Genomic DNA, 15,767 nt, shown 5'->3' with positions numbered 1-15,767 from the left:
GGCGGCCGCGGGGTGCCAGGGCCCGCGCAGGCCGGGGAGCGCGGCTGAGCCCGGGCAGGGGCGGCGGGGACGGGCCGGGGGGTGGGGCCGGGCGCGCCTCACCTCGGACCCGTGTCCGGCCGGGCGCGGAGCCCGCGGCGCCTCCGTTTCTCCGAGCTTCACCGCAGCCGCGCTCACTTCCGGGTTTCGAGCGCCATCTTGGGGGCCCCGCGCACTTCCGGTCATGCCGTGGGGCGGAGCCTCTGGTGGGCGGGGGTCGTGGGCGGGGCCATCTCGCGATGTACCCTGAGCCCCTTGAGGCCCTTCCGCCTTAGGGAGAGGCTCAGACTACATGGGTCCTGGATTTGAATCCCGCCCTGACTGTCACTGGCTACCCTCGCGAGCCTCAGTTTCCTCCTCTGCAGCATGAGGAATCACCCCCACCTGCAGGCCTTTGCATGGCTGTGCCCTCCCCTGGTGCACTCCGACCCTAACCTATCAGCCACTGGGACTCTTGGACAACCCAGATCTTGGCCTCGAAACCATCTGAAAGGGCCCCGGGTCCCCCAGTCATGCTCCCTCCCTTTATTGCCTCCCCACCGAAAGTAGTCTGCTTATGAATCTGTCTCCACCCCAGAATAGGAGTCCTGGGACCACGCCCCACCCCAACGGGGAGCCTGACACAAGGGGTCTGATAAGCCTCAGGCACCACCAGGAGAAAAAGCAGGATCCTCTCAGGCAAGGCCACAGGGTGTGGGTGGCTCCCCTCCTGGCTCCCTCCCCGTTAGGGATTCTAGGGGCCTGAGTAGATGATGCTGGGATTTGCCTTACTGCCAGGAACAGGGTGGGACTCAGCCCTGGTACAGACGAGCTGTGTTCCTGAGACTAGAGCCCACTGGGCCCACCACGGGGTGGGCCTGGCGGTTCGGGCAGAGCCCGGGCAGGAGGCACCACCCCCTCCCCAGCAGGATGTGCAGGAATGAAGACGCCACCATATCCCTGGACCCACCTCACCACCAGCCAGAGGCCTCCTGTACCCCTTGAATTTAGAGGTCACCTCTCCACTTCCTTGTCTATTCAGTGAATTCTTATGGATGCTGCTACATGCCTGGAGACAAATCTGGGGCCCCAGAGAGGACTCAGTTTTCATGCCTGCCCTCAGGAAGCCCCCAGTCTAGGGAAAACAGGGCCAAGACCAGACACTTCCATCTGCAAGATCAGGCCTAGAGCCCAGGGAGGAGTACAGTGTCTGCCTAGGGCATCATGGAAGGAGGGGTTGAGGGGGTGTTGAAGCTGGGGCTTTGAAGTTCAAGTAGGAGTTTGCCAGGCAGCTAAACTTAGGCAATTATTATTATTATTTTGGCCGCACTGTGCAGCATGTGGGATCTTAGTTCCCCAACCAGGGATCAAACCCACACCCGCCGCATTGGAAGCATGAGTCTTAACCACTGGACCACCAGGGAAGTCCCAAGAAGGGCAAATTATAAGTTGTTCAAAGGCCTGGTCTGTTTAAAATCTGTTTGCCCTAAAAAATTCAGGCCAAGGACCCCTATACCCAAACCCACAAGCACAAGGGAGGAGATGGGGAAAACTGAGACCCAGAGAGAAGTGATTTATCCAGAGCGAGCTTCACTTTGGCATGCATAGTTTTTGGCAATTGGTTTATAACCTTGACTTTGGAACTATTTTTTACATCTAATGAGAAGAAATCAAATTGAGCAAGAGACACTTAAGCTTCGAAAGGGTGAATAAACTGATTTACAGGTTATCCGGTGGCATTTTCCTGTTTCCACTCACACAGCGCCAGCCACACAATTTGCGGGTCCCAGTGAAACGTGAAAACGCAGGACCCCTTGTTCAAAAAGCATGGAGAACTTCAAGTCGGAGACTGCAGAGCATTCGACTGAGCACAGCGCCAGCGCCACCGCCACCACCCCAGCGCCAGGCCTGGGCGAGGTCCTGAGTCACACGCCCCGAAGCTGGCCCTGTTCCCACTGCGGCCCTCTGGGATCGGGACCGGTATTACCTACGTTTTGCTGGTGGGGAAACTGAGGCACAGAACTGTTTCGCAGCTGGCCCAGGTCAGGGAGTGAACTGTGGGGAGGCGTGGACTCGACCTCTGCCACGTCCACCTCGGATAAACACAGGGTCTCTATGGGTAACTCTGCCTGAAATGGGGGCAGTTTGCCCAGGCCGGGGTGGGTCCAGCCATCTGAGCATGGAGGAAACTGCCAAGTCTGGGGATGTCTAGGGAATTAGTCAGATTTGGGGATTTCCAGGGAATCACAAGAGGAGGGCTGGAGAGCAGAAGGGATGCAGCTCTGGAGCTCGAGGCATGGCTCTGGGCTGGGTGCTGTGTGACCCCTGAAAAGTGAGTTAACCTCTCTGTGTCTCCGTTTCCCACGGATAATAGTATCTATCTCCAAGGCTATTCAGACAGCTAAATGAACAGTGCCTAGCATTAAGCCATTATGAATATTTCCAGGTGAACATCTGGATCATAGGGTCACCTAAGTGAACATTCAATAGTCAGAAATGCCCAAGGCTCCTCGTCCGGTGAGGACAGGGCTCACAGAAGGCCACAGGTCTGCCTGGTGAAGCTCTGTTTGAGGTCAAAGAGCCTCCTCTTCAAGCCCTCCGTCTGCCCCCACCCCACGCAGGGGCCCCCTAACTGTCCCCCAGGCACTCTGACCAGGCTCGAGGAAGTAGGGTCATCAGATAAAATGCAGCACACCCACTTAAATGTGAATTTCAGGTACACGGAGAATAATTTTTTTAGTGCAAGTATATCCCAGGCAATATTTGGGATATACTTATGCTAAAGAAGTAGCCTCCGTGTATCAGAAATTCACATCTAGCTGGTTTGGGAGTCCTGTGTTCTTATCGGTGAAATTAAGGGAGCTGACATGGGGAGACCACAGAGAGAAATGGGGCCCAAGAGCCAAGCCAGGAGGGGGCCAGGCGAGCAGCTCCCTCTCTCCGAGCCTCGGTGTTCCCACCTGCTAAATGGGCGAGATGCTAGCACCGACATAGAGGCAAGCTCACTGTGCGGGTCATTATTTTAAAGAGCAGAAAACTCCAGATGGACAGAGGTCAGACCCCTGGGGGCTTCCCTGTGAGTCAGGAGAGTCTTGGGCCAACCCTCAGTTAGGAGCAAACCCCCCCCCCGCCCCCTGCCCCCTGCCACTCGCCTCTGTTTCCCTCCTGGGAAGGACTCCCGGGCTAGGCCCATCCAGGGAGGAGGAGCCCGGCGGATCGGGCAGGTGAGGCGGGGCAGGTGGGCGCAGCCTGGCCCATCCAGCCAGCGGGGGCAGAGACTAGCCACTTCCTGTTTCTCCACGTTCTGGAAAGCCCCCCGCGTTCCCGGCCGCGGAGCGCCTCCTCCCTCCCTGCTCCTCTCAGGGCCTGGCTCCCTCACCACTTCTCCTTTCCACACCCACTTCCCCCCGTGCCCAGCGGGCTGGGTTCCCACCTACCCCACCCCTCCCCTCTCCCCCTCCTCCCCCTCTTTTCCCACCCCCTCTCCCACTCCCCTCTTTCCTCTCCTTCTCAAGTCCCAATCAGGCCCCCGCAGGGTGCAGAAGAGGAAACTGAGGCAGAGACAGCAAGGTCCCACAAGCCACGTCTGTGCCCCCGCCGGCCTCTGTCTCTGGTCACTTTCCTTCTTTTCTGCCCCCCCTCCCCCCCCCCCCCCCGTCTTTCTTTCTGTCTCTGTCGCCGTCCCCACCTCTATCTCCGGCTCTCACTGGTCCTCCCTCCTGGAGCCTACTCGGTCCAGTCCGGCCACCACGCCCTCCCTGTACCCGGCCCACCTGCCACTTGCCCCGAGGTGTCCTCAAGTGGAGCCTGGCTGTGGGTTCCAGGGCCCTGAGGCTCCCTCCTGCCGCCTCTGAGCCAGAGCCACTTCAGGGAACAGCAAACCTGTCTAACGGGTTTGAGATCCGCCCCAGACAGGCCTTCCCGCCTCTGCACGGAGCCTGGGCCACAAGGGCGACGGGGGTTAAATGTGACACCTGACTAGGAACCCCCACCCCAGGCTGGGTCAGGTGGGAGGGAAAGAAAGGTCAGCAGTCCACCCACCCAGCCCAGAGGTGTAGAACTGTTAGCGGGAGCAACCCCACCCCCCGGCACGTGCAAAGGCCCAGAGGAACATGTGTGTGTGCGGGGAGGGGGAGGGGGGGTGGGGGAACAGGCAGTGAGGCTGGGAAGGGAGAGGTGGCGTGCTGGGGGGCGTGGAAAGCTAGAGCGAGGCCTTGATCCTGGGGACACTAGGGAGCTATTGAAGGTTATGGAGCGATGGCATGGTGTGGTCAGGGTGGGGCTGGAGGTCCTTACATTTACCACATATGTTGGACGGGGGGGCACAGAGGGGCCACCTCTCCGAAGCTCATCTGGTAGAAAGATGGAGGCTGGAGGAGGTAGAGTCACTGTGCCAAAGCCAAAGGAGCCAACGTTTGAATTTCTTTCTATCAAAGGCCAGCGGTGAGCCAGGCCTGAGCTGGAGACGGGTTGGGAGAGAGGTGCGGACCCTCAGGATGTGCCCTCACCCCCAACCCCACTTCAGAGGGGGAACTCAGCTTGGCTTTATCCCCAGGGCAGTAGGAAGATAGGGTGGATTTAGAGCACCAGCAGAGAGGCAGCTAGGGCAAGGGTGGGCGTAGGAGGGGGAGGGGGCCCCGGGAGGGAGGGAGGTGGGCTGCCGCAGGGGAGAGGCGAGGCTGACCGCAAGTTTGTGGCCACACGTTCATCCATTAAACGTTTATCATCCTGGGCCAGGCACAAAGGATGGAACAGAGACCAGGGCACACCCGTTATGCTCCTGGGTCACAAGGGAACAGGACACCCCTGCAGCACGGGGCACAGCCATGCTGGCCTTTCCCGGCACGTCCCTGCAACACAAGGGCCAGAGGAGGGTCTGAGCAGGTGGCCAAGCCTCTCCTTGCCCCGGCCCGTCCTCTCGGGTGTAGACCACAGCCAGCCCTGCACCCTGATGTCACCTGTGCTGGAACTTCCTGAACCTTCACCTTGGATCTGCCCGGACCCACGGGGAAATTCCAAACCAGCCGGGGCCAAGCTGACTCACGTCCAGGCCCCATTGGCTCGGGAGCGGCCAGGCTCCTGAGGGACAGTGGGGGCATTTGTAAAACTCTGTGGAATCCCACCCCCCCCTGCATTCCCCAAGTTGAGGGAGAAGCCAGACTCCCCAGCCCTGGGTCAGGTGTCCCCATCAGAATCTGCAGGTTGAGGCCAGGAATCTGGGTTCCAATGGGTGAGAATTTGGGGGTGGCTATTGGAGCTGGTCTGGGGTGTCTGTCCTCCCCTGATGGTTGTCTCATGTCCCCAGGGCTGCAAAAATGACCAGCAGAATGGAGTGGAGGTCCAGCAGCAGACCATGAGGTTGATACTTCCTGGATGCAAAGCCAGCTCTGCCAGCGGCTGGGTCACCCCAGGCAGGTTACTTAATCTCTACGTGCTTCGGTTTCCCCACCTATAAAATGGGAAAAAATCATGGTGCCTCCTTTGGAGGGTTTTTGTGAGAATTTGTCATGAACCGGTATGAGCTTGGGGACATTATGGTAAGAATTGTTTAAAAAAACAAATCCACAGCAGCACGATTCATAACAGCCGAGAAGTGAAAACAAACCCAATATACTTTAGCTGGTGAATGGATACACGTGAGGTGTCCCTCCACACACGGGAACATCCCTCAGCCATGAAAAGGGGTGAAGCCCCGACACTCGCTGCCACATGGATGGACCCTGAGAACACGACGCTCAGTGAGAGAAGCCAGACACAGAAGGACACACAGGGTGTGATTCCATTGATGGGAAACATCCAGAGCAGGCAGATCCACAGACACAGAGAGTGGGTTCGTGGTTTTCGGGGCTGGGAAGGGGGGTGGGGGTGAGTGCTATTGGGCACTTGATGTTTTTAGGGGGTGATGACATTGTTTTGAAACTAGAGAGAGATGATGGTTGTACAAGGTGAATATGCTAGAAGCCACTGTCCTGGCTTTTGTTATTTATTTATTTATTTTTAAAATTTTATTTATTTATTTTTGGCTGGGTTGGGTCTTCATTGCTGTGTGCGGGCTTTCCTCTAGTTGGGGCGAGGAGGGGCTACTCTTCTTTGCAGTGCACGGGCTTCTCACTGCAGTGGCTTCCCTTGTCTTGGAGCATGGGTTCTAGGCACGCGGGCTTCAGTAGTTGTGGCACGAAGGCTCAGGAGTTGTGGTGCACGGTCTTAGTTGCTCCGTGGCATGTGGGATCTTCCCGGACCAGGGCTCGAACCCGTGTCCATGGGGCTTTCCTGGTGGTGCAGTGGTTAAGAATCCGCCTGCCAATTCAGGGGACATGGGTTCGAGCCCTGGTCCGGGAAGATCCCACACGCCACGGAGCAGCTAAGCCCGTGCACCGCAGCTACTGAGCCTGCGCTCTAGAGCCCGTGAGCCACAACTACTGAGACCATGTGCCACAACTACTGAAGGCCGGGTGCCTAGAGCCTATGCTCCATAGCAAGAGAAGCCACCGCAATGAGAAGCCCGTGCACTGCAGAGAAGAGTAGCCCCCTGCTCGCTGCAACTAGAGAAAGCCCGCGCGCAGCAACGAAGACCCAACGCAGCCAAAAATAAATAAATAACATTTTTTAAAAAAATCCTTCATTGTATGTCATGCGAATTTCACCAAAATAAAAAAAGAAGAAGAAGCAAAAGGCAATCAACCCTGGCAATCAAAGGGGTCATCGATGTCACAGCCAGGTCGCCATCAAATCCTAAAACAATGTTGCATTCAAATCCCAGTGAGGCCTCCAAAAAAAAAAAAAAAGTTGCAAACACACTCAAGAAGTTCCGTGGCCCCTGACTGAACATCGGTGTGGACAGCATGGACCCTTGAAGTGATGGGATCAGAAGCCCCCTCCCCTCTATGGCCTTCCTCCTCAAGCCCATCACCCTGGTCGAGTCCTGAGAACAACACCAGACAAACCCCTTCCAAAGCTGTCCAGTCATCAAAAACAAGGAAAGTCTGAGAAACTGTCACAGCCCAGAGGGGCCTAAGGAGATGTGACAACTAAATGTCACGTGGGATCCTGATGGCGCCTTGGGGGCAGGAAAGGGACATTAGGGAAAAACTAAAGAAATCTGAAAAAAAATGAGGACTTTAGTTGATAACAATGTATCAATGACAGATGTCCTTGTCACTCATGGAACATGTTAACGGCAGGACAAAGTGGGTGCCGGGATACAGGAACTCCCCGTACCATCTTTTCAACTTTTCTATAAATCTAAAATAAGGCTGTTAAAAATAATGAAAGTGTAAGGACTGACCTGTCCTCCCACCCCTCCCTGTGGAAGGAAGCCCACCGAGGCCGGCCACCCGTAGCTTCCATATCCAAAACCCCCTGCATGAGTCTTAATTCCAGTTTGATTAGAATCTTTTGGTTGCAAGTGACAGAAACTGCAACTGAAACTGGCACTTTTTTCTTTTAAATGGGAAATTTTGCTCATGGAACTGAAAGGTCCAGGGATAGATTTAACTCAGAGTTCTCCCCCTCAGCACTGCTGACATTTGGGACCAGATGGTTCTTTGTGTTTTGCAGCTATCCTGGGCACTGTGGGGTGTGGAGCAGCCTCCTTGCCCCCCACCCACCTGATAGCAGGAGCCCCACAGTCTTGACAACTACAGACGCCCCAGGTGTTGCTCAGTGTCCCCTGGGGGCAGGACTGTCCCTGGTCCAGCTAGTTTCAGGCCCAGTTGGATCCAGGACCCTCAAACAGTGTCACAAAGATTTGTCCACCCCTCCATCTCTCAGTTCTGCCATCCTCGTTCTTGGCTTTTTTCCTCAACAGTCTCCCCCTTTGAGGAGACAAAGATGGTGCCGGCAGCCCCAGACCAAATCCCCCCATCAGCCTATCAGCCCCAGCAGAAGGTCAGCACTTCTTCCTCAAGAAAAGCAGCAAAAGTCACAGGGAAGGATTTGATTGGACCAACTTTAGTCACACGTCCTTGTTGAACCAATCTCTGTGGCCAGGTAAGGGAAAGCCCTAATTGGCCGAGCTGGGATCACATGGTTGTATGGAGTCAGCCAATGGGGTAAGAACCCCATGATGTCAGCTAATGGAGTGTATAAAGTCAGCCAGTGGGATAAGGACACTCTGGACGGGATTGGAAACAGGAGGAGTAGCCCTGGGCAGTAGAGACCACTGCTGGGCGAGTTTGGCCAGTCATCCCGCTCTGGGCTTTGGGGGGGCAGAATCAATAAATGAATGAGTGGTATACAGTAGTGCTCAATAAATACATGCTGGATGTAAAGTAATGAATGGACCGACAAGTGGTGGAAGCTGGGATGGTCCCCACATATAGCTTGTATTAGTCAGCTGCCGCTGCATAACAAATTTCTCCAAACACAGAGGCTTAAAACAACACATGCATTGATTATCTCACAGTTTCCAAGTCTGGTGGAGCTGGGTCCTCTGCTCAGGCTGCATCACTGGTGTTGGCCAAGGCTGGGGGCTGATTGGGAGGCCCCACCGTGGAGGGGGCTGCTTTCCAACCCCCTCACATTGCTGCAGGATTTATTTTCTTGCTGTTGTAAGACCGAGGGTCCTGTTTCTTGCTAGTTGTTGGCTGGAGGCTGCCCTCGGCTGCACGTGGGCTTCTCTAACTCAGCTTCTCACTTTGTCAAACCCACGGGGAGGGGATGTAGGTCTGGTCGTGTATGATGTCACCTCAGCCACAGTCTGTTTTTCCCGCCTGCCTCAAGGGGAGTGGATGACACCAAGGCATGACCAGCAGGAGGTGGAATCACAGGCCACTTAAGGGTCTGTCCTCCACACAGCCTCCAGCCTCAGCAAAGAAGGACCACCGTCTTGCAACTCAGTGCTTGAGTGCAATAGAGTGAGGTTGCCTGAGGGGTCTGCAGACTCTCGGTCCAGCCACGGTCCGTCTGTATGAGGACTCTATCGCCCTAAAGTGATGTTTACATTTTGAAACGGGTGAAAAGCATCAGAAGACTTCTCCTGTGACACATGAAAATGACACGAAATGCACATTTTACTGTCCACAAACAAAGCTTCACTGGCACGGACACATACCTTCCATTAAACGTCGTCTGTGGCCACTTCGGTGACACAATGGACCGAGCTGAGCAGTTACGAGAGTCCATCCAGCCGCAAAGCTGAAAATGTTTGCTCTCTGGCCCTTGACACAAAGGATTGGCTGAGCCCTGCTCGACACGGATGTACGTCCCTGGGCAAGGATGCAGGGACCTCTCTGAGCCCAGGAGTCCCCTCTGTCAAAAGGGGTTGGTGAGAGCGAGGAAGGACCTTGGCCTCCAAGCCAGCAAGAGGTGAACTCCAGGTCAGCACCATGATAATAACTGTCACTCTTTAGGTGGCCTGGGGCATGGGGCCTCCAGCTTTCCCAGGTAGCAGGCAGGAGAAGAAGCCACACCTGAATGCTGTGCACCTACACATGCTTGTGCCTTAGAACCACAGCACAACCTTGTGAGATCATGTCAAATAGGGCAACAGGATCCTGCAGCCTGGGTTGATGGGGGCACTGTGTGTGTGTGTGTGTGTGTGTGTGTGTGTGTGTGTGTGTGTGTCAGGGTGGGGGCTTAGCTAGGAGGGTCAGGGGACCTGAAGCCACAACCTGAACGAGTGAAGGAGGGAGTTGTGTGGACACTTGGGGGAAGAGCAATTGCAAAGGCCGCGGGGTAAGACAGAAGCTGCTCTGGTGACGGGAGATGAAAGGACAATGTGACTGGAACAAAATGACCCCTAGCCAAAGCCACACGCCCCAGGCCACCAGGCACACTGGGCTGGTGGGTCCACCCCCAATCCAGCCTTCCCCTCCCGAGCCTCATTTTCCCCAACTGTAGAATGGGGGCTAGCACCCAATGATGTCCCGGAATTTCAGGTCTGTGCTGGCCTGGCTGGGTGTCAAGCTGGCCACCACATCTCTGGCTCCCGAAGCCCAATAATGGGCTAACGGGCTAATGGTCCCGGGGGGGGGAGGGTAAGACTGACAGAGGTCTCTCCCACCCCACAGGTTTCCAACTCTAGGAAGTGCTGCCCCAAAGCCCCAACCCTGCCATTAAGGCCGAGAAGGATCAATGTGAGGGTGCGGTTGTCAGGGAGAGCAGAGCCCTGGACACAGTGGGGACCGATACCCCAGGCCCCCTCGTCTGCCAGGACCCTGCTCCCACAGGGCTGGCCATCGGCCTTGCCCCTTCCTTGGCGTTTCCCTGGCCACCCAGGGACCCTGGATCCGAATGAGTAGCTTATCTCAGAGGTGGGCCCACAGAGGCTCAAGGTAGGTCTGGAACCCCGGAGCTGGGGCTGGGAACCCGGGGTCCTAAGCAAGCTGGAGTGGTCATGGGCAGCACTGGGCAGGCTTTCTCCTCCTTCATCACCCCACTTGCTCACTCCCTCGCTCACTCACTCACTCCTTCACTCACTCACTCCTTCATTCACTCATTCATTCATTCACTCACTCACTCATTCATTCATTCATTCACTCATTCATTCATTCACTCACTCCTTCCTTCCTTCACCCACTCACTCATTTATTCACTCATTCCTCATTCATTCATTCACTCACTCATTCATTCATTCACTCACTCCTTCCTTCCTTCACTCACTCCTTCATTCATTCATCCACTCACTCACTCATTTGTTCATTCACTCACTCCATTCATTCACTTATTTATTCACTCCTTCATTCATTCACTCACTCATTCTTTCACTCAAGGTTTTTGGTGCCCACAGCATCCCAGCAGATGCTGGCCCTGGTGATCCAGTCCAACCTGGTCACTTCATGCCCACCGATGGATAAACAAATAAACAAAATGTAGCTGATGCCGCTCACGTCTTAATTTATAGCTTCACCTCCTCCCTCATTTTTTTTTTCTGTGGTTTGGTGGTTTTTTTTGTTCTTTGTGTTTTTATGCATGAAACCCGGTTGTTTTTCCTGTTAAGTTTCCTACAGTCTAGAACTTGCTGATTTGGTTCCCTGTGATGATTTAAGTTTTCAAATAGGTAGTTCATTCCCTTGTTTCGAAATTCAAGTCAAAAGGACATCCAGAGGGCAGCTGCTGTGGGAGAGTCTGTGGCTGCGCAAAAGGTTGACCAGAATTGCCACCTGACCCACCAGCTATTCTACCAGGTGTGAACTAGAAGACCTGCAAGCAGAGACCCAAACAGGTACCTGCCTGTGTGTGAATGTTCACAGTAGCGGGTTCCCAATGGCCAAAGGTGCAAGTGACCCAAGTGTCCGTCGATGGATGAGAGATAAACAAACATGGTCCATCCACACAGTGGAATATTGCTCAGCCTTAAAAAGGAAGGAGATTTCCTGCTTCACAGTGGATGAACCTTGAGGACATGATGCTCAGTGAAATACGTCAGACACAGAAGGGCAAATACTGTCTGATTCCATTCACATGAGGCGCCCAGAGGAGTCACATCCACAGAGCCAGGAAGGAGATGGTGGGGGCCGGGGGCTGGGGGAGGGGCTGGGGAGTCAGCGTTTCATGGGGACAGAGCTTCAGTCTGGGAAGATGAGAAAGTTCTGGAGACGGACGGTGGGGATGGTTGCACGACAGTGTGAATGTGCTAGTGCCGCTGAGCTGCACGCTTAAAAATGATAAAGATGGTGAGTTTTATGTTATATGTATTTTACCACAAAAAGGTGTGCCCAGATGAACGTCCCCCTCCCACGGTGCCCTGGGTGTCCTTCCAGAGGAATCTCGGCCAGACAATACCGTGGCCTGGCACCCCAGAGGCAGCCACGTGGTCCCGACTCTTCCACGTGGGCAAGTGAACCAGGGAGCAAGCCCTGGCAGCTGCCTGTCATTTCAGAAGATGTGGCCTCTGGGCTTCCCTGGTGGCGCAGTGGTTGAGAGTCCGCCTGCCGATGCAGGGGACGCGGGTTCGTGCCCCGGTCCGGGAGGATCCCACGTGCCGCGGAGCGGCTGGGCCCGTGAGCCGTGGCCGCTGCGCCTGCGCGTCCGGAGCCTGTGCTCCGCAACGGAAGAGGCCACAGCAGTGAGAGGCCCGCGTACTGCAAAAAAAAAAAAAAGAAGATGTGGCCTCACTGCCCTTGGGGGGACCATTTGGTTCCCCCAGCGAAGACCAGAGACTGTTTCCTGGACCTCCTAATTTTTAGAGAACGTAACGTAACATACATTTTAGGGGTAACATAACATGAAATAGCATAACACATAACATAAACTTCAGCATCCTAACCATAAGGACCTCCTATGAGTGGAGTCACCCACTGTGTGTCCTCCTGTGCCTGGCTTCTCTTACTCAGCATTCGTGCTCTCAGGGTCCATCCACGTGGTAACGAGTGTGAGCGCTTCTCTCCTTTTCATGGCTGAGGATGACCACTGTGGATGGCCCACGCCGTGTTTACCCCTCGTGTGTCGAGGGGCAGCAGGGTTGCTTTCACCTGTCGGCCGTTGTGAATCACGCTGCTGCGGACACGGGGGTGCAAATATCTCTTCGAGTTCCTGCTTTCGATTCTTTTGGGTATGTACGCTGGAGTGGGATTGCTGGGTCATATGGTGATTCTATGTTTAATTTTTTGAGCAACCTCCAGGCTGTTTTCCACGGCAGCTGCACCCTCTTACATTCCCTCCAGCTGTCCACAAGGCTTCCAAAAATTTCTCTACATCCTCACCAAAGCCTGTTATTTCTGTTTTTTTCCTTCCTTTCCATCCTGAGGGGCGTGAGGTATGAGCCCCCGAACTCTTTGTTATGGAGTATTTAAAACACACAGGAGAGGAGAAAGTAGATGGAGCCCCCCTCCCGCCCCCACCCCCACCCCCACCCCCACCCCCACCCCCCACCGCCTGCATCCAGCCTTAACCAGTATCCACCCCTGGCCGGTCTTGTTTTTCTCCAGTCCAACCTTGGATGCTTATTATTTCCTTTATAAATTTATTTATTTATTTTTGGCTGAGTTGGGTCTTCATTGCTGCGCGCGGGGCTTCTCTAGTTGCGGCGAGCGGGGGCCACTCTTCGTTGCGGTGCGCGGGCTTCTCATTGCGGTGGCTTTCTCTTGCTGCAGAGCACGGGCTGTAGGTGCGCAGGCTCAGTAGTTGTGGCGCACGGGCTCAGTTGCTCCGCGGCATGTGGGATCTTCCCGGACCGGGGCTCGAACCCGTGTCCCCTGCATTGGCAGGCAGATTCTCAACCACTGCGCCACCAGGGAAGTCCCTTGGATTATTTCTTCCAACCTTTTATTATGAATATTTTCAAGCGTGGAGAGAAGAGTTGAAGGGATTTTGTTGTTAAAAACTCAAAACCTAGCTCCTACGATTAACATTCCACTGTATTTATTTAGCACATAGCTGACCATCCATCCTTTCCTCTATGTGGCCACATTTTTGTGCATGCCTGTGTGTTAATGTGCCACCTATTTGAATGGCAAAACCAAATCCAAAAAAATTTGGACAAAACAAAGTGCTGGCAAGGATGCGGAACCACCGGAACCCTCAGATGTTGCCGGTGGGGATGCAGCCACTTTGGAAGACAGCTCAGCGGTTCCTCAAAACGTGAAATGCAGAATTGCCAGATGATCCAGCTGTTCCACTCCTGGGTGTTAACCCGAGAGAAATGAAGTCTTCTGTCCACAGAAAAAGCTGCACACACGTGTTCATAGTAGCGTGACGTGTAATCACCAAAACCTGCAGACAACCCGAATGGTTCTCAACTGGTCAAAGGATGAAAAAAAAACCCTGCAGAATGTCCGTATGAAGGAACACCATCCAAACCTAACAAGGAGTCAGCGCTCTCAAGAACGCTGATGAATCGCCCATGAATTATGCGAGGTGAAGGAGACCAGGCTCCTACTGTCTGATTCCACCCAGAGAGGATCAAACTGAGAGGCCAAAACTTGTTCCGCACTTGGGAAGGGCTGGGGGAGGGAGGTAACTAAAAGGGGGAACTGGGGGCCTTTTTTTTTTCTTTTTTTTTTTTTTTTTTTGCGGTACGCGGGCCTCTCACTGTTGTGGCCTCTCCCGCTGCGGAGCACAGGCTCCGGACGCGCAGGCTCAGCGGCCATGGTTCACGGGCCCAGCCGCTCCGCGGCACGTGGGATCCTCCCGGACCGGGGCACGAACCCTGCATCGGCAGGCGGACTCTCAACCACTGCGCCACCAGGGAAGCCCCTTTTTTTCTCTTTTTTTGATAAACTTATTTATTTAATTTTGGCTGGGTTGGGTCTTCGTTGCTGTGAGCGGGCTTTCTCTAGTTGCGGCGAGCAGGGGCTACTCTTCGCTGCGGTGCGCGGGCTTCTCATTGCGGTGGCTTCTCTTGTTGGTAACACACACACACACACACACACACACACTGACACACACATGCACACATGCTCACGCCTGCACCCGACTAACCTCAGCCGCGATCCCCACCCGCCCCCTGGCGGCCACGCTGGCCCACACAGACCCAGCCCCTAACCTAACCATGGCTGGATTCCTGGCAGAGGCTGACCCTGTTTTTGAAAGGACACCTCTGGCTCCTGGGGCCCCCACTCCGCAGGCGGGGGGCTTAGCTGGGCCCCTGGAGAGGGGTGGTCCTGGGGCCAAGAGTCCAACATTTAAGAGACCCGCCAAGTGGGAGGAGACCCAGGGTGGGGCAGCCGGCCAGGAGAGGGTCCAGGAGGACCTTTGCCTCCTCGGTCCTCGCGGAAAGGGTGAAGGGGGTCTTGCTATCAGAGCTGAGGGAAGCAAGGGGGTCAGTGGGAGGGCTGCGGGGGAGCGAGCGAGTCTGGGGCCCGGCTGAGCGTGCGTGTCTGTGTGTGACGGCTGTGCGGGATTGGGAGAGGTGAGAGGTGAGAGGGATGGGCTACACAGGAGGAGACGGGGGCCGAGGAAAGTCCTGAGTCCTAAGGGCTCCATGTATAACCTGGGGCCCCCTGCTATGACCTGGGTCCCCAACATATAACCGGGAGTCCCCTACCTGTTATCTGCGGCTCTCACCCGTAACCTGGAGACTTCTGTTTATAACCTGAGGCCGCCCACCTATAACCTGGGGCCCCCTGCTATATCACCAGGTGCTCCTATTTACAAACTGGGGTCCCCACCTCAAACCTGGGGCCGCTCACTTGTAACATGAGCCCCCTACCTATAACCTTGGGCCCCCGTCTATAACCTGAGGCCTCCCATTGTAACCTGGGGCCCCTTACCTGTAATCTGGGGCTCCCATCTGTAACCTGGGCCCCCTACCTAAACCTAGAGTCTCCACTTATAATCCGGGGACCCCACCTAGAAACTGGAGCCCCTCGATGGTAACCTGAGACCCCATCCTGGGGCCCCCCACCTATATGACCTGGGCCCCACCTGTAACCCAGGGTCCTTAACAGAACCCGCAGGATGGTGAGGGTGAGAGCATGCTGGCAAAGCATTTTTCCCAGGGCACCCGTAAATATTTGTAACTATGGCTTAAGCCTATTACTAATCCCATTTGTCACAGTTTACTGTCCCAGAGGTCATGCTGCCTCTCTAGGTCCAAAGTGTCATGCCTGGCTGCTAAGTCTTTTCTTTTTGTGGTGATTCATAGAGTAATAGTACATCTCACTTCCCTTGGCCTCTTATATTTGATGATACATGGTATTGTTACTCCCCCACTCAGAGAAATGGTATAGGAGAAGCCAAGAACCTCTCCCCATTTCCGCAGCTGAGGCTCTCTGCTGGGCAAAGGGCTGGGGCCTGTGAGAGGGTCCCTGGAGAGGCTTAGAGCAGCCCTCACAGGGGTCTCAACCTCATCGTGCTTGGGAAGGTCC

General features: G+C 55.0%; 1 protein-coding gene across 2 annotated transcripts in view; it reads right to left on the bottom strand.

Annotated features, from left to right (window-relative positions):
• Window positions 1-217, bottom strand: part of SBNO2 (strawberry notch homolog 2) — a 43,491-nt gene extending 43,274 nt beyond the window's left edge. For both annotated transcript variants that reach the window (XM_059061047.2, XM_067033240.1), the window contains exon 1: window positions 103-217. The gene's annotated coding sequence lies outside the window, so the exon portion shown is untranslated. The remainder of the gene's footprint in view (window positions 1-102) is intronic.
• Window positions 218-15,767: the final 15,550 nt, after the last annotated feature.

The sequence above is a fragment of the Kogia breviceps genome, chromosome 4 (genome assembly GCF_026419965.1).
Source record: "Kogia breviceps isolate mKogBre1 chromosome 4, mKogBre1 haplotype 1, whole genome shotgun sequence".
In the NCBI taxonomy this organism is placed as follows: Eukaryota; Metazoa; Chordata; class Mammalia; order Artiodactyla; family Physeteridae; genus Kogia; species Kogia breviceps.
The sequence above is the reverse complement of the archived record's forward strand: the minus strand, read 5'-3'. Positions and strand labels throughout refer to the sequence as shown.